Below are 19,747 nucleotides of genomic sequence, written 5' to 3' on the forward strand. Positions count from 1 at the left end.
TCCATCCGAGACAACTGTCTTAAGCTGTGTAAGACTGTTTGCAACCTTAATGTTCTGTTTGACCCTTAGATGGGTTTCCAGCTTCATATCTGCACCATTTCAAAGCCTGCCTATGTTCACCTATCTAACATCACTCAACGCTGACCCTGTCTCAGCTCATTGCTGCTGAAATCCTCAACATGCCTTTGTTACCTGCAGATTTGACTATTCCAGTACACTCCTGGCCTCCCATGATAAATACATTTATGCTTATCCAAAACTCTGATGACCGTACCTTATCTCACTGCAAATTGCATTCACCCACCAACCCGTGCTTGATGATCATCACTGGCTCCCAGTCCGGCAGCTCCTCAATTTAAAAATCCTTATCCAAATCCCTTCATGACTTTGCATCTCGCTATCTTTCTATCAAACCTTCTCCAGCCCTAGAAGCCTTTGAGATCGCTTTACACTTCTAATTCTAGCCTCGCCCACATTTTTGATTTTAATTGCTCCACTGTTGGTGATGTGCTTTCAGCTGCCTTGGATCTACGCTCTGGAACATTTTCCCTAAACGTCTTTGCCTCTCTGCCAATCTCTGTTTTTTTAAGATGCTCCTTTGATCAAGATTTTGGTCATCTCTCCTGATATCTCCTTATTATGTGGCTCAATTGTTTTTATTGACTATTATTATTACTATTATTATTAGTCATAATAATAGTAAGTGCCTTGGAATGTTTTACAGCATTAAATACACTATATAAATTTTAAGTGTTTGCTTATCTGAGAGCAGCTAAGGTTCCTTTAGATGTACCACACATGGTTTGCTGGTGGGGGAAGGAATTGGCAGTCACAACATGGCAGAGATGAAAGTGGCATTGGGGTCAGACTACATTATTTGATCCCAATTGCTGTATAACAATGGGCAGAATTTTCGGGTCGGTGAGCGGGGGTGGGGCCTGCTCGCCGACGCGTAAAATGACGCACGGTGATGTTGGGCGTGCGTCCCGATGTCACCGCGCATCATTTAGATTTCCAGGTTGGCGGGTGCGCAGCCGACTCAGCTTCATGCCCACCAAACTGTCAAAGACCTATTAAGGCCTGTTAAAAACGAATTACATTAGTTAAGTGAGCTGCCCGTCCAACCTTAAGGTTGGCGGGGCAGGCGAAGAGCCCAGGCAGCCTTCGCATTTTTCATGGAACCTCATCCACGGGCGGGATGAGATTTCATGAAGTTTTTATAAATTAAATAAAGTTTTTCATTAATGTTCCTTGACATGTTCCAGCTCATGTGACACTGTCACATGAGGGGACATGTCTTAAAATACTTTCTTTCCTTTATTTAGCCTTTAGAGAACTTTAACTGATCTGCCTCCGTGCCTCAGGGAGATTTCTGTGCTTTTTCGCGCGCATGCACACAAAAGAGCATAGGCCCCGACTCAGGGAATCCCCCCACCCCCCCCCCCCCCGGCCCACACAGGGAACACACAGTGTTTCTGGGTGTGCGTCATGCTCGGCGGGCCTTAATTAGCCCGCCCACATAAAATGGCAGCGCGGACCCAATTGGTGGCGCCCGGTCCCGCCCGCCCCCACACAACCACCGCCCCGACGGGGGGAAAATTCTGCCCAATAAGCTTCCCATCTGTTTTCAAGCTCTGCCCATGTCGATCAATATCCATTTAATAACTGGAAGAGGAACATTGGCTATTCTCTTCCACATGTTATTTAGGTCACATTACTGTCCCATTTTTAAGCATAATGAGGTAGGAGAGAAACGAAAATGCCCCCAGTATCACTATAATCAATTTATCACAATTTTTAACGCAAGGGTACTTGAATGAATGGACATAGGGGAAAGATGGCTGTTAAAAACAATACTTATACAATTAGTCAGGTCCAATGCCATAATGTGTGTGTGATTAGTCTTGTCCTTCTGCTAGATAAGTATCGCATCCAAAGGATGTTCATTATAGCTCCTTCACACTTGGTCTAAGCTGTAAAACTCAGACCAGTAAAAAGCTAGCTGAAACTTGTGAAAAAGCAATGCCTAAGCCTACAAAACTGAGTCAGCACAATTATATGAGAAATAGAAAAACAAAGATCATTTAACAAACCACCAGCCCATCTGCCTAATTTACTGACTCCAAATATGAGTTGCACATTTAGCATGAATATCTCTGATATTGCACATCGAAGTACCAAAAATAGAGCAGAAGGAGAAGAAAGTTAGTCATTTTATGTTGGTTTCTTCTGATCTTGAGCCAGGAATTTATGAGCTACTGTCAATCTACAGACTTTCCTCACTAATTCTAATTAACTTCTAATTGACTTCGGGATATGTCCATTTACAGCAATTACATTTTGGAACATTAATAGGGTAAGCCAAGGTTAAATACAACCCTTCTTAAGCAACAGAATGAAATGGAGTGTCACATGATCCTATATAATGCCTCTGTCATTAAAGGAACGGCATACTAATCAAGCCAAAACTGCCATTCATCATCTCTATTTTCAAAAGGCGGAATTTTACAGCTCCGTTTCGGTGGAAGCGGGGCTGTAAAATGAGAGCCATTCAAAAATTCATTGACTTCAGCGGGACCGTAAAATCTTGCCGGTGTAAAATTCCTTTATGGAATCATAAAATTTTACAGTACAGAAGGAGATCATTCAGATCATTGTGCCTCTTTGAGAAAGCTACCCAATTAGTTTCACTCCCTTGCACTTGGCCAATTGCCATATAGTTTTCTTCCCTTCAATTATTTATCCAATTCCTTTTTGAGAGTTACTACTAAATCAGCTTTCACCACCCTTTCAGGCAGTACATTTTTGACCATAATAATTTGCTGAGTCAAAAAAATTCTCATCGCAGTCTCTGGTTTTTTTTAATTACCTTAATTACGAGTCCTTCAGTTATCAACCCTTCTGCCATTAGAAATAAATTTTCCTTATATAGCTTATCAAAACCCTACCGGATTTTCACCTCATGCCCCATTTTGTTTCCCTTCCCAACTCTCTTTAGTCATGAATGGGACCACGAAAACCCGGCCCAAGACTGACAAGTTCAGAATGTTATATCTATAACGAATGGAGGAACAAAGGAACAATATCTAAGGAGATTGACTCTCTGGAGAGCATCAACCATTGAAGTCTGTCAAATGATAACAGATGTCCGGGATGTGTCCTCTGTGAACAGACCTGCTCTGCCTGTAGCTGAGAGGGGCACAGGATCCTTAATTACTGCGCCGCTGGATCTCTACCTCCAAGGGAATAAATATTTCTCAAATGTTCAATGCGTTCAAGAAGTATACTTAAAAGATGGCTATTCGGCGGAGGGGCGGGGGCACAGACTTAGTCATTCTACAAATATAACAGATCGGCAGGTGGGCCGGCTAACAGTTTAATTTCATTGTTAATTTCCAGAATTCATCCATGTGATTGGTCACACTCAGATAAAGATAAAGTCAATCCGCAGAGGTTTCGATTTTCTTAATTTGCAATGCACAATCGCTAACAGTGGGCAGAAGTTAATGGAATGGGAATGATGGCGGGGGCAGGGGGGGGAGGGGCGTGGAGAATCGGGTGGGAGTACCTGCATCCAACTCCAGGCGGCAGGAAAACTGTCCCAAATTCAGTGGGGGTCAGGGGCGGGGGCGTGGGGGGCGGGCCCTGATGCTCGAATCCTGCCCACTAGCAGCAGGATGTCAATTAGGATCATGAATTAGTCACTTAAACCCAAATGTCGCTCAGGCCACTGGGATTTAATGGTGGGGCAGGGATTCAACAGGACTCACGTCTCCCTTACCTCCTGAAGGCTGCCCAGCAACACTCCCAGAGGTGTCCTTATTGAGGGAGCTGGCATCAGGAAGGGGGAGGCTGCTGACAGCCAACCCCCTGACCTTTCGTTCAGCACCCCACCCCCATTCCCCCCTTGCCAGCGGCCCTTTCCCTGCGACTCCCATCCCATCCCACTCACCAGCAATGATCCCTGGTGGTGATCTCAGAGCACTATCGGCAATAGAGAAAGGCAGCGGCTCTCAGGGGCGGGCTTTCCACCCTACTACGGTCTTGATTGCATGGGAGGCCTGACTCTGCCTGGGTAGGTGTGTCTGATCGCACAAATAATGTTGGGCCTCCCGAACTAGTTCTCCATCTGGCCAGGGTGGTTGGGGGGATCCCAGCTGCATGAAGTAAATTCTGCCCATTGTATGCAAATCCATAGTACATGAGATAAGTGTATAATTCCATTTTCCTCTGGTAGCTGTCTTTGATTGTTCCAAATCGGCTTTTGCACTCCTCTACCAAAATCCTTCACTATTTCAGGATCATCATGCAAAGCAAAAATAACCTGGTTTCTTTTCTTCTTGATGAACAGTCTCCATTGACAGCCTCTCCTCTAGCTCTTTACTCTCACCTCCAACAGCAAATGTTAGGAGCTTATGAAGTTCTGTTACTAAGATTGTGATCATCCATTCAGCTGTATCTCCCCCATTTCCTTTTTCTCCAAACCAAATCCCCTTCAAAGTTCATCCATGCCACAACAGTGATCTCACATCTTTCTCTCTTTTCTCTTCCATCTCCTCTCATGCCATCTCTGAGCTCATGTGGTCTATGAGACCTATTTCCTGTTGTCTTGACCTGATGACTCAACTTTCCTTCCTGGCCACCATGCTAACTCATTGTAGCTGGCTCCTTCTTCTCACATACAGGCACCCTCCCTTTCAAAGTTGGTATAATCATCCCACTCTTTAAAAATCCACCCATAACCCCTTTGTCCTTGCAAACTACCATCCCATCGCCAAACTCCTTTTCCTTTCCAAGATCCTTGAGTGTGTTGTTATCTCCCAAATCCATACATATCTTTCCCTAAACTCTGTGTTTAAACCTCTCTAATCAGGTTTCCATGGCTGCTGCAGTACTGGTGTCACTTATCAAAGCTGCAAATAAGATACTATGTGATAGGTGGTGCACTATCTCTGCTCATCCATCTCAGCCTGGCTGCAGCCTTTGACATCGTTAACCATATCATCTTTCTCCAATGCCTCTATTCTTGTTGCCTTTGCCTGGTTCCAAACTCATAGTGAAAGAATCTCTTGCAATGTCTTCTGCCCTCTCTCCCACAGATTTTTTGTTGGAGGGACTGTAAAGTTATCTTCTCAGTTGAATGAGTGTGACTTTAAATATTACGATTTGTGGATTTACTATTAAAACTGTCTTCTTAAAAAGTATCTTTGCTAAGCTTAATTAAATTTTTCTACAAGTAACTGGAGGTAACATTTAATGCTTTATAACAGGGTACTCAGAGGTCAATAGGCCTCACAGTTAGTGACTGGAATGGCAAAAATAATGTTCTCATGCATTATTCTGTGAAAATTTCGAGTAGCACTCACTTCATGTTGACATTGAACTCAATGGTGCTAGAGTGTTCCAAAAATACAAAAAATAGAGTTTACCTATTTGCAGAACTAGTTCTAAAAGAAACATTGATCACTTTTAACATAGTGGTAAAAGCTGCCAATGAATAATGAGAATCCAAGAGAATGAGAATGTGTCCTCTCAAAAGAGGTTAGCAGCCAAGATTATGCTGAAAGTTATATTGAGAGATTGAGTATCAGTCGACAAATTATGGTATTTTGGTAGCCTTGAAGGTGATAACTATTACCTTACAATTGCCAAGGTCAAGGAATCAATCAACTATGTTGACATGCAAGCAGCAGGCCACAGCTGCCTTGCTGAAGACAGAGAATTCTTTGGACTAAGCAGCAAGTACTAAAAGCTCATCAACAGTTTGATGCCGTTGTTGAGCTTCAGAGTATTATGCCATCAGCTACACATCTTTCTAAGAAAACCTACTGCATGCCTCGGAACTTGCACTTTGTAAACCTAAGTAATGAGTAATGCAAAGAAAATCATCATTCATGTATCTAAATTACCGAAAGTCTGGGTATGACTTCATTCTGTCTTATTTTTCTCTTCTCAGATTATTGAGATGAATAAAAGGCTTAGGGATTCATTTGTAGAAGAGAAAGAAGCCACATTTGTATAGTGTCTTATCATATCCTCAGAGTAGCCCAAACTACTTTGCAGCCAACAGATCAATTTTGATATGCAGTCATTGCTGTTATGTGGGCTACTGCAACAGCCAATTTAGTGAGTGAATAACTGATAATCTGTTTTATGATGGTGTTGGTTGAGGGAGCAATATTAGTCAAGGAACTAGAAGAACTCCTATTCTTCTTCAAATGTTACCATTGGATCTTTTACATTCACTTTAGATGGCAGACACTTTAGTAAAATGTCCTCAAGGTCCATCAATGTATAGATACACAAGAATGCATAGATTTTTTGTACAGCTGTTGAACAACAGCTTGCATTTTTATAGCATCTTTAACGTGATAAAACGATCCATGGCACATCATAAGAGCATTATAAAACAAAATATGACACCGAGCCACATAAAGTGACAATACAAAAAGCTTGGTCAAAGAGATAGGTTTTAAGGAATGTCTTAGAGGAGGAAAGTGAGGTAGAGAAGCAGAGAGGTTTATGGAGTGTATTCTAGAGTTTAGGGTCTAGGTAGTTCAAGGCATGGCCACCAAAGGTGGAGAGAATAAAATCATAGATGCTCAAGAGGCCAGAATTAGAGGAACACAGGCATCATGGAGGAGATGCAGGAGATTACAGAGATAGGGAGCAGCCAGGCCATAGAGGGATTTGAAAACAAGGATGAGATTTTAAAAATTGAGGCATTGTTTAACTGGGACCAGTGTAGGTCAGCGAGCACAGGCGTGATAGGTGAACCGTGTTTGATGTGAATTAGGACATGCTGAGTTTTGCATGATCTCAAGCTGACAGAGGGTAGAATGTTGGAAGCTAGCCAGAAGTGCATTAGAATAATCAAGTCTGGAGCTAACAGAGGCATGAATGAGGTTTTCAGCAGGAGAAGAGCTGAGATGGGGAAGAGACAGATGATGTTATGGAGGTGAAAATAGATGGACTTAGTCAAGGCACGGGTATGTGGCTCATCGCAGGGTCAATTATGACATGGATATGAAGTTGAAAACAATCTAGCTCAGCCTCAGGCAATTGCCAGGGTGAGGGATGGAATTAGTGGCGAGCGAGCTGAGTTTGTAGTGGGATCAAAGACAATGGCTTCAGTCTTCCCAATATTTAGTTGGAAGAAATTTCAGGCCATCCAGTAATGAATGTTGGACAAGCAGTCTGGCAACTTAGAGACAATGGAAATCGAGAGAAATGGTGGTGAGGTAGAGCTGGGTATCGTTAACATACGTGTGAAAACTGATGTTGTGTTTTTGGATGATGTTGCCAAAGGGCAGAACGTGGATAAGAAATAGAAGGGGATCCGGGGGACACCAGAGGTGACAGTGCAGGAATGGGAAGAGAAGCCATTGATGCCTATTCTCTAGTTACGATTAGATAGATAAGAATGGAACCAGGCAAGTGCAGTCCCATACAGCTGGATGGCAGTGGAGAGGTGTTTTAGGAGGATGGTGCAATCGACTGCATCAAATGCTGCAGCCAGCTCGAGAAGAAAGAGGAGGGATAGTTTAGCTTTGTCACAGGATGTCATTTGTGACTTTGATAAGAGCTGTTTTGGCAGGGGTAAAACTTGATTGCAGGGATTCAAATGTGGAGTTCCATGAAAGATGGGAACGGATTTGGGAGGTGACAAGATGTTCCCGAACTTTGGAGAGGAAAGGGAGGTTGGAATTGGGGGGACTGAAGAGTTTTTTTTTTGAGAAGGGTGATGACAGTAGATTTGAAGGAGAGAGGATTGCTAACAATGTCAGCTTACATGGGAGCCAGGAAGGGAAATTGAATGGTCAGTGGTTTAGTGAGAATAGGATTGAGAGAGCAGGAGGTCGGTCTCATGGACAAGATGAGCTCAAGTGGGCATAACAGGAGAGGAAACTAGAGAAGGAAAGAAGTTCTGACTTAGGCAGGAAGGAACCTTAAAGGAAGGATGGCCTGGTGGGATGGGAGAAGGGAGGGAAGTGACAGAGGCAGCTGATCAGATGGCATTAATCTTGGTGGCAAAGAAAGCCATGAGCTCCTCGCACTTGTCATTGGAGGTGAGCAGGGAGAAGACATGGGGGAGAATTTAAGAAGATTGCTTGCGGTGGAGAAAAGAAGCTGGGGGTTATCTTTGCATTCCAGATTGATCCTGGAATAGTGAGCAGTATTAGCAGACAAGAGAATTACCCAATAATGCTTTATGTGGTCCAGTCAGATCCGGCAATGAATGGCTAAACCAGTTGTTTTTCATATCCGCTTAAGTCTACATCACTTGGACGTAAGAGAGCATAGATGAGAGCCATACCAGGGGATCGGCCAGAGTGAGAGAGTGATGATTTTAATGGGCATCAAGGGATACATCTTTGATATGTCCTTGAGCAAGTCTCTAAATTGTTGTGTGCAATATGTTGCATGGAAAATATATCGTACATTTTGTCAAGTGAGGTCAATGAGCAATGGAAACCTAGCACTTTAAACTGGGAATGAGTTTATGCTGAAATGGTGAGAAACAGTTGAATCCTGTCATGAAACTTGGTGGATCTGTCTTGATGCTCACTTGACAGGAAACCTCTTTTTAAAAACATCACAAATCAGTATCGGGATGAATCGTGAGTATAGTGCACATAAATATCTTTCTAATGCAACTGAGAATTCAGTTGAATATTGATAAGGATCAGAAGAGCAAAGCTTCTCAAAAAATATGAAAATGTTTGCGTACATGGCACTTACTTTATAGCACGTGACCCCTCTGAAGACTGGAAATCATTAAAATTATTAACAGGAATCTTGAGTTGCGTTCTGAAGGAAACAAAGGAAAAATGTTACAAAAAATAATTTGAATCAAAGAGTAATGATCAAAAAAAAAAATGATTGCTTTGGGCACTAAAATGTCAATGTTTGGTTTACAACTGACTGGATGGCACAAACCAGGAAACAGTGCATAGACAGCTCAAGATATGTGAGCTAGTTAGTGGCTCATAAAGTGAACTTAAAAATTCTTTCAGAGTGGGAGCTGGGCAGAGAGGAATGTCTAATCTAAAATAACTTTTGTTAAGGTTGATTGTCACATTTTTGATTTTTTTCTCAAAATAAAATGTTTGTCTTCAAATTGGGGGAAAGGGTTTTAGGTGTTTGGTAGTTAGCCCTCTTTATAGAACCCAGATAACGTTATTCTATTTGGAATTAAAAATAAGGTGTGTTCTATAAAGAGTGGGGAATCTGTTCCAACACATTACCAAATAGGAGGTAAAGGCAAAAATCTACTCTGTTGTGTTTTAAAGCGTAGTGCATGATAGGTGATTAAAAAATATATGGACTAGCTTTGATATCATGTTTCCCATAGATTGTAAATGTTAAGCATTTCATTACCCTAGTTCAGCAATTGATAACCACATCTCACCCATTGTTTCAGGAAATCACTTAACCCATTTGCTGGGGACAGAAGGAGATTAATAAACCAGAGATGAAGAAATAGTTGGTTTAAAAAAGATGAAATGCTGCTAAAACAGTTAGGTCCAGAAAAGGCGGTGACAAGGCTACAATGCAGGATATTAATTGGAAGTTGTTTTGTTCAAGTTAAGGAAGAATACATACCAATGTGGGAAAATGTGGCGTGTTCATTATATCTATTGTTTTTTAAAGAAATGTTGGACTGATTAAACCAAGTGAATCTGATCATGTCTGCTTTTTTATTTCTTCACTTCCTATGATTCATATCATTCCTTATCTCACTAAGAGTTTTCTCAGTTTGTCTCAGAGATTGAAACAACTATGCAAACACAATATCAAGTTCAGATCAGATACAGCCCTCTGTTATGCCAGCATTCAGATATTGGGTTGCACAGGCACAGTTCTAAACATAAGGCATTCAGACTATTTACAGTGACAAGCACCACTGTATTCACAAAGCTAGTTAAGGCAAGATCCAAAACTTACAACAAAGGCTGGTCAATGAATCAAAATTCTATCATTTGTTTCAGGTTATTTTGCACATTTCTGTACGACTACTGCCATTTACTCTCCATCTGAGTTAGATGAATCTGTATAGCATTCTGCATTTATTCTTGCCAGCCTGCATTGTACTGTGCATATCTGCAGATCAGAATGTACCTCATTAATTACTTTGTTCCCTACCTTTTTCAGTTTCCACAATTCCTTTGGGAACCCACATCAACTAACAGCACAGATTGCTGATATGGAATTGTTATTACTTACAGAATCCTGCAGCTGATAGTTGTAGTAATAGAGTGTTTAGGGATTCAAGAGTTAATGTGTGGGATTGGGAAACAGTACCGCCATAAGATGACCTAAGAGAGAATCACATGACCAGGAGCTGAGAAGGAGAAAGCTCATGGCTTCGACTGAGCAATACATGGTCGATTTGTAATATAAGTTATATTCATCCAGTAAACAGTTATTGTTCAGACATATCTATGGGCAGAATATTGCGCTCGTTGGGCGGGCACGTGCCCAGCCGAACTAATGTAAAATGACGCGTGATGATGTTGGGCGAGTGTACCGACGTCATTGAGCACTCACGCGGTATTTTGGTTTGGGCGCACACGGGAGTCAGCAGTGAACCTGCCAACAATTAACAGGTCTATTAAGGCCATTAAAGATCTAATTAAATGAAATTTTTCACTGCCAGTCCAACCTTACAGTTGGCGGGCAGGCGAAAAGGACAAGCGGCTTTTGGATTTTTTGTGAAACCTCATCTACAGGCGGGATGAGATTTCGATCAGTCATTAAAAAAAAAAAATTGAAATTTTTCAAACTAATTTCTAACATGTCCCTGCTCATGTGACACGTTGTTAACATTTTTTAAATCTTTCTTTTTTATTTTCAAAAATCTTTATCTTCCTGTCCTGTGCGCACCCGCAAACATCTGTGCTGGCCCTTCTCCCCCACCCCCCCGAACACAGCAGTGCTGGGCGCTGCAGCGCGCGTTTGATGCTGGGCGCTGGCCTTAATTGATCCACCAGCTTGAAACTGCAGTCGGGCCCCAATCACGGGCAGCGATCGCTTTCGTGACCTCTCCTGGGCCCACCCGCTGCACCCGCCCAACGAGGGCAAAATTCTGGAACCGTTCCTTAGCCAGTCAAAACCAACACGATGACAGCAGTGAAGAACCCCGACATCTCTGAAAATCAACTTTAAAAAAGTTTTGCAAGTCCGACCCGAAAAAAGGCGACAAAACTGAAGGCTTCGGTAAGACAGTGGAAAAATCTCCAAAAGAGTTCCATAGAAGATGCGGAGGCTTGGAGGCAGAGAATAAATCAACTGTCCAACTTACTGAGGGCTAGACCATAGCACAGCATGGAAAATCCCGATCCAGCTGCAGAGTCAAAGAACCTGGCGACGATCGAGGAAGGGTGAGCAAACCTTGAAAAAGGCTTAAAAGCTTCAAAGTTATGGTGCAGTAAGCAGGCAGCATGGGGAGAAATTCAATTTTAACAAGTGTGGGTCAACACACTCTGCAGCCGGGTCCAAGGTCAGTGCCATTGCCCATGGCGACCGCATGGCAGCAATTGAAAAAAAAAATTGGCTGCTCAACACGATTCCCCAAAGGGAGGAAAGCAGTAAACTGGCCTTAACTGCTTCCCGCGATTATTTGGAAATACCACGAAGATTTGGAACGACTACTAAAAAAAGGTCAGCAACTGCAGCAGGTATCAGTAAAAGCTTGAACAGTGCGGGAACACTCCATTACTGCAACAGAAGTTTAAAAATTCCAGGCAAACCTCCCAAGAGCTTAAAACAGCTATGGATTCTAAATTCACCTTGCCAGGCCAATTTGAGCATACGGAAGGTCCAAATCAGATACAGAATTGGGCATTATGGAGGAAGAGATTTTTAACATTTTGAATTGCATGCAGATTAAATGATAAATCAGAGGCTGAACGAGTCAATACATTGATGTACTCTATTGGAGCAATTGCTGATGATGCGATAGCAAAACAAAGCATAAATGAAACATCAGGCAAATTCAAAGAGGTCTTAAAAGATTTTGATAATTATTTTAACCTATGGAGTAACAAGATATTAGAAAGGACCAAGTTTACCAAAAGGGGAAACCTTATGAACCTGTCAATATCTTGACCAATGACCTGTATTGACTGGCTGAAGTTTGTGAATATGGTGATCTTAAATCTGAGCTGACATGAGACTGCATCATTATCAGGGTAACTAATGGCACCCTTTCTGACCTACTGGAATACAAAGAAAACTTAACCTTGGAGAAGGCAATACAGTTAGTCAGGCAATCAGAGGTCTGTCAGTAAAATAGAGCCATACTAAGATGGGGAGGCAAACCATGGTTCAGAAAGCCCCCAATGATGTTACAGCTTATTAAACAAAAAAATGCCAAAGGCACTCCTGGGAAAAAAAGACCTTATGGAACCAAAGCTCAAGATGCTAGTAATCCATGTCAGCACTGTGACACCAAAAAGCCTCACAGGCGCGAACAGAGTTCTGAAAATACTTCGGAATGCTTTCATTGTGAAAGCTTGGGACATTTTAGAAAGATGTGCAGAACTAAAACCTCTAGACACACAGAAGATCACAAAAGAATCTTTGCACACAAAGCCATTAATTAATTAGAGGATCCTCACCAAAACGAGGAACAACAATGCTTCCTAGGCAAGATCAAAGATTCAAGAAATACCTTCTGGAATGTAGATATTTGTGTCAATGTACACGTCACTAATTTCAAGCTGGATACAGGAGCAAACGTAACAGTCCTGTGCGATAAAAAACCCATTGTAAGAAATTGGGGTCTTGAATAAATAAAAAAATAACTCTCATCTAAGTGGGTATCTTCTGCATTTTATAGTATTTTCTAAGCAGCATTGATTGCCTCTTTTTCAAAACAGTTAGACCTCTGAATAGCCTTAGTTCAGGTTGCTGTTGACATTCCTGCGTTGTTAGATGGCATCCTACGCATCCCGTTATTTCCCAAGTGTTTAGAAAAGACCAAGCTATGACCCTCAGCAGCTTGTAAACAGAAAAGCGTACCTCAGCAGAACAAGTGAAGGGTGGCAACCAGCCTGTCAGTCTGAACACCTGCCCCATATCCATTGGTCTGAAGGTTGAGATAGAGGATTGACACTGGTAAGCTATCATCCCCCAGAGATAGGGTATATCAATGGGTGCACGGGAGGAAAGGGAAATTAACTCATGTCTGGGAGAAGACCAAGAGCCACCTGACGTCTCAGCCAAACCGAGGGAAAGGCAAACAAGGAAAGAAAGGAAGACTGCTGTCTGCATTCAGTGAAGAACTATGACCCCCACCACCTGGGGCTGCAGAGATCGCTGCAGCCGTTTGTCCATCCTCCGGCACCAGTAAACTGTCACGGGTCATCTAATCTGTCTAATTAATTAATTCATCATATCTAAGCTGTTGATTCTTAGTCAACTTAATAAACCATCTTAAAATTACTTATGACTATTCGACTGCCTCCTTAGGTATCTGTGACCCCCGGACCCCCCAGAATCTTACAATTGGTGTCAGAAGTGAGATACACAGAAGTCGAGGTTGGCTTGGAATTTAATAAGCAACAGTTTTAGATTGAGTGGTGTCAGGAAGATATAACACTGTTATTGGAATTAATTGTAGTTTGTGTGTGTTTGTGTGTGTGTGTGTATGTTGGCCTGAAGGCTTCGATGTAAACATAGTAAACATGGGGGAAGTTTAGAATGTAAGGTGTAAAAGGACATTTGCATTTTTAAATAAGCCAGACTTGATTCCTAGCCACCTTGAGTTCAGAAACAGTGGGCAGAATTTTCCCCATGTTGGGGGGGAGGTTTAGGAGCGGGCGCATGGAGGTGTGCCTCCGATTGGCACCCCAATCGGGGGCGCGCCGTCATTTTACGTGGGCGGCCCAATTAAGGCCCGCCCAGTGAGATGTCTGCAAGGAAGTGCTATGCACTCCCTGTGTGGACGGGGGATGGGGGGGTGGGGAAATTCCCTGAGCCGAGAGTGCGCTCTTTCGCGCATGTGCTAAGTGCTGCCTCAGGGAGGTCGGCTCCTGTCTGAGAAATTTTTAAAAACAGAAGAGATAAATTTCCCTGACATGTCCCCTCAAGTGACACTGTCACATGAGTTGGGACATGTCCATCACTTTCATTGACACTTTTATTAAAAATTTTAAAGCCTACATGAAACCTCATCCCGCCCATGGATGAGGTTTCATGCTTTATCTAATGCCCACCTGGGCTCCTGGCCTGCCCACCAACCTTAAGGTTGGACGGGCAGGTCCATTAATTACTTTAACAACTTTGTCAATGGCCTCAATTGGCCATTGACAGGTTGGCAGGCGCACAGCTGATTCTGCTGAGCCCCCGCCGACCTGAAAATTGAAATGAGGCGGGGTGACATCAGGAGTTCCGCCCGACATCATCCCGCGTCATTTTATGCATCAGTGAGCGGACCCCGCCCCCCGCTCGCCGACCGGGAAATCCAGGCCAGTGTGTTTATTTTTCCCAAAGATTACTGGTAAAAGATAGTACTATGAGGGTTTTTTCTTATCAGAAAGGTAAGTTCCAAAGACATAGTGAAACATGGGAATTTGCATTCAAAGTGGAAAATATGTGTAAATGAGCGAAGGCTGTGTGTAAGGGTAGGCACTTTAGGATCTAACAAGTGTGAAAAGCCTTCACCATCTATGCCGCAAGCTGCTGTCTCCAAAGAGCTGAAGTTAAGAAAACTCCCTTTGAATTTGACTGGTTCAGGGTTTTGTGTCTCATCTTGTCCGGCTCTTTTTAAATCCGTGTTGCCTTAACGAAAGTGTAACTGGGAGTCAAATTAATTAGGGGATTTAAAAGTTATCATAGTAGTAATTTGTAGATCTATATATGTGCTTTAAAATAATTTCTCTTATTAATAAATGCTTAATCTAGTTTTGTAAAAACCTATAAGACTTGGTGGTCTTACTACAACTGAATTCACATACACAATGCAAAACAAGTTATGGCAGTTGTTTCAAGTTTCCCTTTGGGATTTGGCATTTACCATCAGCTGTGCCATTACATAGTTGGGGGCTCGTCCAGGATATATTTGAAATTTCTTGATTGGGTTGGAGTTGGTGAACCTTAAGGTTATGAGTATGAGAAGCACTTTGAAATCAAGAGTTGGTGTGAGGTTTTTTTTGGATTGGTGAGACTACAATATGGCATTGGCAGTTGCTCAGACTTGTTTGGGAGTTGAAGTTATAACTTTGGCTGGTTTATAAAAGATAACTAAAGTTAAGTAAATGGAATTGGTGGATACAGTACAATTGGACTTACCTGCGGGCACAAAGAAAGTAGATATAATTGAAGGTATAGAACAGCATTTAAAGTTGGAAGTGATACATGCAAATAGTGAGTCACATCTGGGGTTAGTGAGACTTCAGTTAGAAATGAAGAAGCTTGACCTTGAACAAGCAAAGTACATGAAAAAATTTAAGCTCCAGGCAGCAGAAAAGGAAAGGACAGAAAAAGAAAAAGAAAGGACATTTCAAAGGGAGCAAGCAGTAAGGCAGGAGAAAGAAAGGAAGCTGGAACTGGAATTCCAGGCAAGAGAGAAGGATAAAGAAAGAGAGGCAACGGAAAGAGAGAAGGAAAGAGAAAGGGAATACCAGCTTAAAAGGCTGGTGGTTAAAAAAGACATCTCAAATTCTGAGGCAAGTTCTAATAAGGAAAAAACCTTTAACCTGAAAGCCAATGGGGAGACATTTAAATTTGTACAAGCTCTTCTGAAGTTTGAGGAAAGAGATGCTGAAGCATTCTTTATTCCATCTGAGAAGCTAGCTAAGCAGATGAAATGACCACAGAAAAACTGGACATTGTTGTTACAATCCAGGTTGGTGGGTAGAGCACATAAGGTTTATGCTTTACCGTCAGAAGAAATGTCGGTAAACTATGATGTGGTAAAGAAAAGTCTATTTTGAGTGCATATGAGCTGGTTCCTGAGGCACACAGGCAGAAATTTAGGAATATGAGAAAACAGCCTGGGCAAACTTATATTGAGTTTGAAAGAGTAAAACAAAATAATTTGACTGGAGGATACAGGAATTAAAGATAGAAACAACATATGCAGCTCTTAGAGAAGTAATTCTTTTGGAAGAATTTAAAGATTCAATCCCTTCAGTAGTGAGAACTCATGTGGAGGAACAAAGGGTTCAAATAGTGAGAAAAGCAGCAGAGATAGCTGATGATTATGAATTAGTTCATAGAGCAAAACCATTTTTTGTCACCCTTTAAATCACAAAAGGATAGGAAGTGTGAGGGTGAAAGGAAGGTGGGTAGTCAGGGAAGAGAAGCAGTAGATGGAAATTTGCAGGAAGTTTTTTCTCAGAATAAAAAGGAGGGTGCTAAGAGTAGAAGTGACGTTCGAAAATTGTGGTGTTTTCATTGTAATAAAGTTGGACATAAGGAATTTTTGTGCTGAAAATTGCAGAGAAAATATATTGAAATTATAGGGGTGCAGAAAAGTTCTGGAAGTAAAAGCACTGTGGATTCTGATATTCAGGCACAGGAAAAACCAGTGGTTTGTGTATAGGTAAAACAGGGAGAATCAGTGATAGGTAAAGAAGTGGGAATTTGTTCACAATTTACCCAAGAGAATTCGGAGGAGCAGATGGCAGAAATGTTTAAAGATTTTGTGTGTGAAGGGAAAGTCTTTCCATGTGTACAGGGTAGAGTATGTAACGATGTTAAAATTTTAAGAGACACTGGGGCTAGTCAATCCTCAGTGACATTTGTTGTTCAGAGGGAGAATTGCAGGAACAGGTGGTAATAAGTGGGGTTCATGGAGATGCTAAACCTATTCCATTGTGGAAGATAAATTTAAAGAGTAAGTGGAAAACAGGTGAGGTTATTGTTGGAGTAGTGGGAAAATTGCCCATTGCAGGGGCTCAATTTATTCAAGTAATTATATAGCTGGATCACAAATGTGGGTGATGCCTATGGTAATTGAGCAGCTTGTAGAAGTGTTTTCAACAGAAGTGTTGCTGAGAGAGCATCCCAGATTGTTTCAGATTGTGTGATAACAAGATCACAAGCTCATAGGTTGAAACAAGAAGAACAGGAAGTTCAAAGGCAGGGAGAAGGTGTGGAAATCCAATTAGCTGACACTATGTTTGATAAGGTTGTTCAGGAAGGAAGACTGGAAGACAATTCAACTGAAGTGTTTAACTCAAGGAGGTTAGTGGAGTTACAGAAAAGATTCACAAATAAAACATTTATATCAGGCAGCTTACTCAGAAACACGCAAAATGTATTACAGAATGTTATTACCTTAAGGGTAATGTTTTAATGGGAAAATGGGGGGCTTATCATGCTTCAGCAAATAGAAGCTGGAGGGATGTGCATCAGATTGTAGTATCAGTTAGATATAGAAATGAGATTCTGAGGACAGCTCATGAAATTCCAATGGGGGGCAATGTAGGAATTAAAAAGACACAGGCGAAGATACAAAAACATTTTTATTGGCCTGGATTGTATACGGATGTAGTCAAATTCTACATGTAGAACATGTCACACATGTCAGGTGATAGGGAAACCACAAGCAGTGATTAAGCCGCTACCTTTAATTCCAATTCCAGCATTTGAAGAACCTTTAACTAGGGTCATGATATTTTGCATAGCACCCCTCCCTAAGACTAAAAGTGGAAATCAGTACTTACTGACAATAATGGATGTGTCTACCAGGTTTCCTGAAGTAATATCTTTGAGAAATATTACAACAAAGAAAATTGTGGAAGAGTTAACTAAATCTTTTACAAGATATGGTTTATCGAAAGAAATACAATCAGATCAGGGTTCAAATTTCATGTCACAGCTGTTTAAGGAAATAATGAACACTTTGGGAATAGAACAGTTGAAATCAACAGCTTATCATCCTGAGTCACAAGGGGCTTTGGAAAGATGGCATCAAACTTTAAAAACTATGATGAGAGCGTAAGGTCAGAATTATCCACAGGATTGGGATAGGGGAATTCCATTCTTGTTATTTGCTATTAGGGATGCTCCTAATGCATCGACTGGTTTCAGTCCTTTTGAACTAGTTTATGGTCATGAGGTGAGGGGGCCACTGAAATTGATTCATGAGAAATTGGTGGGTCAAAATTCAGAAACTATTCTCCTGGGTTATGTATCAAATTTCAGAGAGAGAGATTGGTCAGAGCTAGGGAACATTTAAAGATATCACAGCAAGTGATGAACCAGAATTTTTCCCTTGTCGGTCAGGAGTGGTCGGGAAGCCGACTGCTGCCCATGATCACATCCGCACCGCGATTTTACGGTGTAAGACATGACAGTGCCAACAGTGAGAAGGGGTGGGCGGGGGCGGGAGCTCAATGTCCGCTGGGTCTAATGGCGACCCAGTGGCCGATTCAAAAGCGGCCGCAGAAGCCATTCGAAGGCTGCCAGTGAAGCACTTGTACCTCGTGATGGAGATCGTAGCAAGTGGACACGGTAGGCGGGAGGGCAGGTCAGCGGGGTAGTTGGCCCTGCATTTTTCTGATGGGTGTCTCGCTGCCCTCCTGGAGGAGGTGGCAGCACAGAAAGAGATCCTTGACCTCCGGAACGGGAGGAGGAGGCCCCCCCACCTCACCAAAAATGCCTGGGAGGAGGTGGCATCCAGAGTGAGCTCCCATGATGTGTTGAGGCGCACATGGGTGCAGTGCCGTAAGCGCGTCAATGATCTCCTGCGATCGGGAAGAGTGAGTATCGTGTTGGCATGGGTCACTTAGCACAGCGATTAGGAGCTGCCCACCCCCCGCTTGGACCTCAGAGGTCTTAGAATGTGGGTGGCAAATGTCAATGAGGCAGCATCTGGGCAAGTGGGTGAGCCCTGGCTGTTTGGAATGAGTGTCTTGCGGCTCTAGTGTCACGAACCAGCTGAGCCCTGTGAGGTATTCCTCAGGTGGGGTTGGCCAGGCAGCAATGGCAATGCAGGTACAGGGTGGGCTAATCAATGCTTCTCTCTCCTTTCAGGAGAAGACAGCACATAACAATGCCGAGAGGTTGCAGACTGGTGGTGGAGCGCCCCACCTATTCATCCTAACTTGATATGAGCAGAAGGCCCTGGAGCTGGAGCCTGGCGCATGGCACCTAGATCAACTGGCCACTGTGAGGTTGGAGTGCTACAGGAAGGTAAGAGTGCAGTCCAGACTGAGGTCAGAATGTTTGTAATTGCATCCACTTTTGTAATTCCACTGTAGTCTCTACATTGATGAGAGTCTCGAACATGGAATCCCCATTGATAATGGAAAGACGAGGGTACGCTGATCTGGGTGCCAGGCATGCACAGTAACAGTGTAACGACATCAACTAATGACATGCCCTTATTCTTCCTTTCAAGCTCACCAGCAGCCCATTGAGATGAGGAGCCTGAAGACCCACAACTTACCCCAGAGAGCAACAACCATTACAGCGCCTCTGCATCACACCCTCTCAGCCAAGCAGGCACCAGTGCAGATACCAGCACCTCGATGGGCATTTCATTGGCTGCTAGTATCTTGGTGCACAGCGGTGAGGGCACTTCACACTCGCTTGAGGTGCAGGTGGAGGCAGAGTGTGCCCAGGGCGCCGGCAGTCGGAGGAGTGCTGGGCACCAGGGACACGCTCAGTCGGTGGCTGATGATGTGCCTCTGGAGTTGTCCGTGAGGAAGCAGATGCTGGAAGTCCAGCAGGGTGTGCAGGAGGTTTTGGCGGAGATACATCAGGGAATGAGTGCCATGGTCTCCATTGT

This window comes from Cetorhinus maximus, chromosome 19 (genome assembly GCF_964194155.1).
Source record: "Cetorhinus maximus chromosome 19, sCetMax3.hap1.1, whole genome shotgun sequence".
Lineage (NCBI taxonomy): Eukaryota > Metazoa > Chordata > Chondrichthyes > Lamniformes > Cetorhinidae > Cetorhinus > Cetorhinus maximus.